This window comes from Artemia sp. Qi Xiang Cuo, chromosome 11 (genome assembly GCF_049724085.1).
Source record: "Artemia sp. Qi Xiang Cuo chromosome 11, ASM4972408v1, whole genome shotgun sequence".
Lineage (NCBI taxonomy): Eukaryota > Metazoa > Arthropoda > Branchiopoda > Anostraca > Artemiidae > Artemia > Artemia sp. Qi Xiang Cuo.
Genome location: NC_142804.1, coordinates 26,225,947 through 26,232,831, shown reverse-complemented (window position 1 = coordinate 26,232,831; position 6,885 = coordinate 26,225,947). Strand labels below are relative to the sequence as shown.

The 6,885-nt window shown below is 35.6% G+C and overlaps 1 protein-coding gene across 1 annotated transcript in view; it reads left to right on the top strand.

Annotated features, from left to right (window-relative positions):
• The first annotated feature begins 5,885 nt into the window (after positions 1-5,885).
• Cog4 (conserved oligomeric Golgi complex subunit 4) overlaps positions 5,886-6,885 on the top strand; it is a 90,470-nt gene continuing 89,470 nt past the window's right edge. The window contains exon 1 of the mRNA XM_089096611.1: positions 5,886-6,029. The gene's annotated coding sequence lies outside the window, so the exon portion shown is untranslated. The remainder of the gene's footprint in view (positions 6,030-6,885) is intronic.

Here is a 6,885-nt window from a genome sequence, read left to right as displayed (position 1 = left end):
GCACTTTAGCTTACTTAGCACACCGAAATGAACAAATCACTGCAAAACACAAGGCTAAATATAGACAGACAGGCGGCAAACCAGCGTGTCACTGAAATTTGTTTCCAAGTCAGCATGTCTTTCATCGGTGGTGCGCCGTAGATTAATTGGTGGGGTGTCTACAAGATGCCTCGGGTTTCTGCTTCTGGTCTTTTCTTCTTCTTCTTCTATTTCACAGCAGGCGGGCTTTTCAGTTTATACTATTTAGCCCTTTTCCTTTTACTTCACTCTGTGGGCTACAGAGCTACTGGCTTGGTTGTCTCTTATTTATTAGATATTCTCAGATATCTTTCAGTAGATCTTTCGACTCAAGGAATTCAAATATAAGATGATAGATATCAATTTCTGTGCTCTGTGTGCAGGTATAGTCGGCTAGGCTCTTGGCTGATAGTGAGGTTTTGTGGTGTTTGAAGCACTTTAACAGTTTACAATGCAAAGTATGCTGTGCAGACATCAGCATAATACATTCAAACAGGCAGTGGTCAATTGTTTCATTATTCATAATACAATACCTGCAAAGAGGGGACAGGGGAACTGAACCACTTGAATTAGGAAACTGATACGAAAATGCAAGAAAGTTTAGTCCATTTGTTCCAAAATGAATTCTACTATAAATTTTTGTAAAGTAGTTATTGGGAAGTGGGGAAGGAGTAAGATTATTCTTATTAAACCTAATATCCGATATTCTGCATCAGTAGAAATGTTTAATGAGGATTGATTTCCCACTTAACTGGTCAATATTTATAGGATTTTTGCTATTTTTACAACTTGATGGTTACCACTTGTTCCAGTGTATAAACGTACGCTCTGGAAAGAAGTTCTTATGCCATTCGACGAAATATCATCTATATTATCAAGACAATTATAAGTGTCAATGTTAAACTTACACGGAGGAGCTGAGGAAAGCAACTCAAGGCTTGATAAAGAGTCAGAATAAACTATAATATTATTTGAATTAGCAATCAAGGGTTAATTTTTCATAAGGTATTCTAATGCCATGATTATGGCATTTAACTCTGCAGACATTATAGATACATTATTATACAATCTCTCACCCATTGCAATTTTCAGATGAGGAAGGAAGGCACCACTTGCTACCTTCTCATTCATTTTGGACCCATCAACAAAGATTTAGAAATGGTTTTTATAAGTAATTGTATTAAGTTCAGCAAATTTATTCTCGACACTAGTGATGGGGGTTAAATCTTTAGTCCACTTTGAGAAATAAGTATTTATTATGGGGATTGATAAATTCCATGGAGGGGATTGGGGGAAAGCAGGTGCAATAGACTTTGCGGGTACAGGGAATTTCTTCTGAATATTGGCATGCTCATCTCTATACATGGCTGGATTTCTTAACCAATTATGTAGGGTGTGTGAGCTATTTGATTCAATTTTTGTAAGATGTTTTCTCTCCATGAGCAGAAACTTGGTGCTTGTGGGTTTCCTAAGACCAAATATGAGACGTATTATATCGTTTCGTATTGTTTCAATTTTTTGCATCTGGGTCTTTGCACATGCACCATAGACGATGAGCCCATAGTCAGTATGGGGTCTTGTATGTGATTTATAGAACTCGAGTAAGGTTTTCTCCTTACAGCCCCAGGGTGTGAAAAGAAGTCTTTTTAGTATAATTGTTTTTCTACAGCATTTTTTTATTGTGTTTGAAATGTGGAGGTGGAAATTGAGTTTTTGGTCAAGCGTGAGACCAAGGTAATTAATATGATTATCTTCTGGAATAGTTGTTCCATTTAGAGTTAGTCTTGCATTAACATGATTTCGCTTTCAGTGAAATTGGATTATTTTTGACTTAGTAGGTGCAATGGGTAAATCTGAATGTTGAAAAAAAATTTCAAATTGGAAAAGTGACTTTTTCAGCTTTGACTGTGCAATCTCAAAGGTGTTGCCAGATGACCATAGTACCAGATCATCAGCATATTGTAGATTCATGTGGGGGAGGTTCATGTCCCAGAGATATAGGGCAAAGAGGAGGTAGTTGAGGACTACTCCCTGAGGAAGGCCTTTGGTTATTGTCTTTTGGGGCGAAGAGGCTGAACCTACACAAACAATGAAACTTCGCAATTCTATGAAAGATTTTATAAAAGATACTAGCTTGGGGGGTAGTCCAAGGTTTGCACGTTTAATTAAAAGGAATTGGTGGTTCACACTGTCATATGCCCCTTCAAAATCTAGGAAAGCTGCAACTAGGACATTATTTTTTGAGAATGATTCATTTATTGCATTTGTTAACAATATGAAAGCATCTGTTGAGGAATGGTGCTTCCTGAATCCAGTTTGAGTGTGAGGGTTCATGTTATTTTTTTCAACAAACCAGAGGAGTCGGTAATAGATCATTTTCTCCATCACAGGAGTAATCATTATGGACCTATAAGACTCATGGTTATCTTTGGGTTTATTTTTCTGTGGTATTCGTATGAGGCATGATCATTTACAGATATCGGAGAACAAAGATGAAGCCCAAGCACGATCATAACAATTTTGAATTTTACGTTCTTATGAAGTGATGAGATTCTTTATAAATGTAGAGCATATATTGTCGTAGCTGCCGATAGTATTGGTCCTAATATGATGTATTACATTATTCATTTCCTGGATTGAAAATGGGCTGGTTATATACTTGGATCCTGGGCGAGGTTGGTAACTTGGGTTCATAGGAATTGGGGGCATTTTGATACAATTATTTGATGTTAACTTATTAACAAAAAGAGTGGCAAATAGCTTAACTTTTTCATTATCATTGTCATAATGGATGTTATTATGCATAAGCTCATACAGGAGTGGATTGGGGGAAGTCTATTTCCCACAGATGTGGCGTATGACTTTATGTATAATTGGCTCATGTGTTTCTCTGGAGAGATTATTTACAAAATTGTTCCAGTAATTATATTTGGCATTTATTATGGTCCTTTTTGGATTAGATTCTGCTTGTAATTTTTTTAAATATGTAGTAGGTGATGGTTTATTTAAGAATGTTCTCCTAGCTGCGTTTTTTGTTTTCCCGTTATTTTGGCACTCATTTGTCCACCATGCTTTGGGAATATGTTTAGGGAAGGTTTTCCTGGGTGTTGTCCTGGGGATAGCATGATTAGCTGTGTTTATTTGTAAAGATCCCATAACTCAATATCACTTATCAAGTGTTAAGATTGAAATGCATTGATTTTGATTCAAATTTGCAATTCTATCATTTAGCTTAATTCGGAACATAGGCGAAATTGCTTTAGTGTTAATATAATTAGAGACATGTAACGAGATTTAATCAGGTTGGCTTAGGGAGTAAACTATGGCAAAGTGGTCAGTACATAGACTATCAATTTTATTTATATAAATTATATTCAAAATATTTAAAGACACAGTTTGTAGGTCAATTGTAGAGAAACTGCCACTTTTTGGGGTTGAAATATGTATTCAGGTTTGGAGGGGTAGCAACAGCTAATTCATTATTATTTGAAATCATACGCTCAATGAACTTACCAGCTTTATTTGCTGGTTTATTCCCCCACCAAAGGCTGTGGGAATTAAAATCTCACCTAATAATAATATTTTTCAACATAGTAGAGTCATTTATATAGCTGAAAAAATCCTCGGCATCCGTAGTTCGGTCATTAGGAATATAAAAGCTTAATATGTAAGTTTTTGTATTATTCAGCCAAACACTGATACCAATTGCATCAACATCATTTACAAAATCTGGAGAGTTGATGCCACAGAATTTTATATTATTTTTAACTATTAAAGCTACTCCACCTCCTTTTCTTTTTGATGATCTATCCTTTTTCAGGATAGTGTATCCCAGTTAATTAATTTGTTGATTTTGGGTTAAATGAGTTTCCTGGAGGCAAGCAATATTGATAGAATTATTATTCATAAAAGATATTAGTTCATTTAACTTATGTTCTGTAAATGATCTTACGTTCCACTGGAGTATTGATGTGTGTTGTGCTTTTGATTTATTTTTCATTTGACTGTGTATCAATGAGAAGTTTTGTTAATAGTAAGGCAATATCTTTTTTTTGCTTGAATGAGCATATGATTAGGGATGTAGATTTTTGCCAATCCAGCAATGATTTTTGCTTTCTCTTCTTGTTGTATATTCATGGCCTGAACTGCATTGCAGTTTAGAATGAATAAGCATATATTTGGGGTTTGTATGTTTGATTGCGCATCCAGTTTGTCAGCTAAGGGACTAATTCCTGGTAGTGTTTCTGGTTTGTTTCTCGTTGGGAGGGGGTGCCAGGCCGGCCTCACCTCACTAGGCAAGGAGGCTTGTTGGCTTGGTGATTCTTTCTGATAGAGATGTGAGCTAGGGGGCTTAAAGGATGGTGTTTTGTAAAAAGTACTTCATGCATTGGGAGTGTTTAAATTGAGAGTTTTATTTTATTTCAATATAGGTTTTATTTGGTGTGATTGGGCAGCATTTGCTTCCATTGCTGCAAAAGGGTATGGAATGGCCTTCTCTGTTGCTATTTGGAGTGTTAGTACTCTTTTCTTATATGCAGGGCATTGTGATTTATTGGTGGATTCATGTGGGCCTTTACAATTGATACATGTAGGCTGAGTGCTGTTGCAAGTTATCAAATCTTTAGGATGGGACCCTTTACAATTACTACAGGCTAGGAGAATTTCATTGCATTTATTTGTCGTGTGTCCCAGTTTCAGTCACTTCTGACACTGGATAGGCTTTGGCTTGTATTCCTTGTGCGGTTTGATTTGCCCAAATAGGAATAACTTTTCTGGGATATTAATTTTTTTCCTTCAGTGTAAATAAGAAAGATCTACTCGTTTTTAATCCATTAGAGTTGGGTTTGCCCAGTTGAGTGACATCTTCTACAGGGACTGCGTTACCAGCCCTATCTGAGAGCCTTGCTTTTAACTCCTGCATTGGTATTTTTAGGGGAACATTATAAACTACTATTTTTGTTGGGGATTCTTTTGGGCTCCATTTAGATGAATTAAATGGGGTATTCAGAAGAGATTTTACATTAAGTATTATATCTGCTGATTTCTGATCTTGAACAGCTATTAGCAAAGATCCATCACGGTGAATGTTAAGAGAAAACATTGATTTTAACATTTTAAAATTTTCAACCCTTGTTGGAGTAATCTTTGTTATTTCAAAGGGGGTATTAGGAGTAATTTTGAGGTAAATGCCTAAGTTTTGGGAAGGACAAACCTGGACAGGGGGAGGGGAAATACTTTTTATTGGGGACGTTTTTTTTCCTTTTTTTAGAGCTACTAGAAAGGACCTCTTGAAATCCATTATCATATATGGTGAAATTAGCTCCAACATTGATCATTTTCCTATTCTCAGAATTTGAGCTTTCATTCGAGCTTTGTGATAGAGAGCTTGACCAGCCAAGATGGGGCAAAAATGGATCAATTTCATTAGTATTTAGGGTGGGATCCGGAGGGACTTTTTTTAGGAGGAGTTCTTTGCATTCCCTATTGGAATGAGCTTTAAGATAAACAGGAAATGATAGTGACATGATGCAAGACCGTCTGCACTCTACTGTGGGGAAAACTTCAACATCCACAAAAGAAAACACCACAGTTTGGCCCTGAGGAGGATTTTGAGCACGATTGGTTCGGTACAACTACTGATAAATCGAGACAATAATTCACAAGAAATTTATTTTTAAATTTCTTAAAATGTTGCTGTTGTGTTTTTGAGCAATATCAGTTAAAGTAAATGTTCAAATAAGATTTATAGCCCAAAGGAAGCACAAGGAAAATGTTTTTGCGACAAACCTGAAATATTTTCTTCGCTTGGACATTATGATATTTGCTTGTTCCAGAAACGCTGTGCAGGTAAAGCGCGAGTGTATTAAACAAATAACCACATGGTTCAAAAACTGCAGCCTTTTCAATTGTTTTGCTAGAATGAACACTTATTCTTCAAATATTTCCATTCAATAAATCCTATTGTAATATAAGATACAAGCCTAGAATTGTGGTTATTGGGAAGGAAACAGGTAAGTTGTCAGTCTACACCATGATTCAGCCAGAATGAAAAGGAATAGGCTACATCATTTTAGGCTATGCCTCTTCTTATGTTCTTTCATATTTTAGTTATCGTTTCCTGGGCAAATTCTATTATGAGTTCTTAATGAGGCTCTAAAAGGTAAAACAGTCCATAGTTGCCTAAAGTTCAAAATCAGGGTTAAAAAACTTTTCTAGTCAGAAAAATTGCCATTTGTAGTTGATTCAGGAAGGATAATTGTTAGGCCTATTTTTCTTACTCTTAAAGGTGAAATATTTACCAGATCATATTATTGACTTGTGAATAAAGTGAATAGCCTATACCACTCAATGCCTTTTGTTATGCTCTTTCCAAATATAATAGGCCTACTCATTTTTGTTGGAAATGAATTTTACCCCCACCCCTATATATACCAATTCAGGGTATATAGGCCTATTTGCACATTAGGGGGGGGTAAATTTTATTTCTGATGTAAATCAGAGGTAAGTTTAAACTTTACCCCCCCCCCCCTAATGTGCAAATATATATGCTGAATTGGTATAGGGGTGGGGGTAAAATTCATTTCCAACAAAAATGAGTATTATATTTGGAAAGAGCATAAAAAAGGCATCAAGTGGTCACTTTATTCATAAGTCAATAATATGATTTGGTAAATATTTACCCAAATTTAAAGATTAAAAATAGCCTGAAACCCCTCAAAAATGACATCACAGCAAAACTGATGTCATTTTTGAGGGGTTTCTTGTTCTTTTTACAAATTCTGCCAATTTGTTTTCAAAATGACATTTTACTATTAAGACAAAGCCAACCTAATTTCTTCTATTCCTGAATTAGCTTCAATTGTCAAT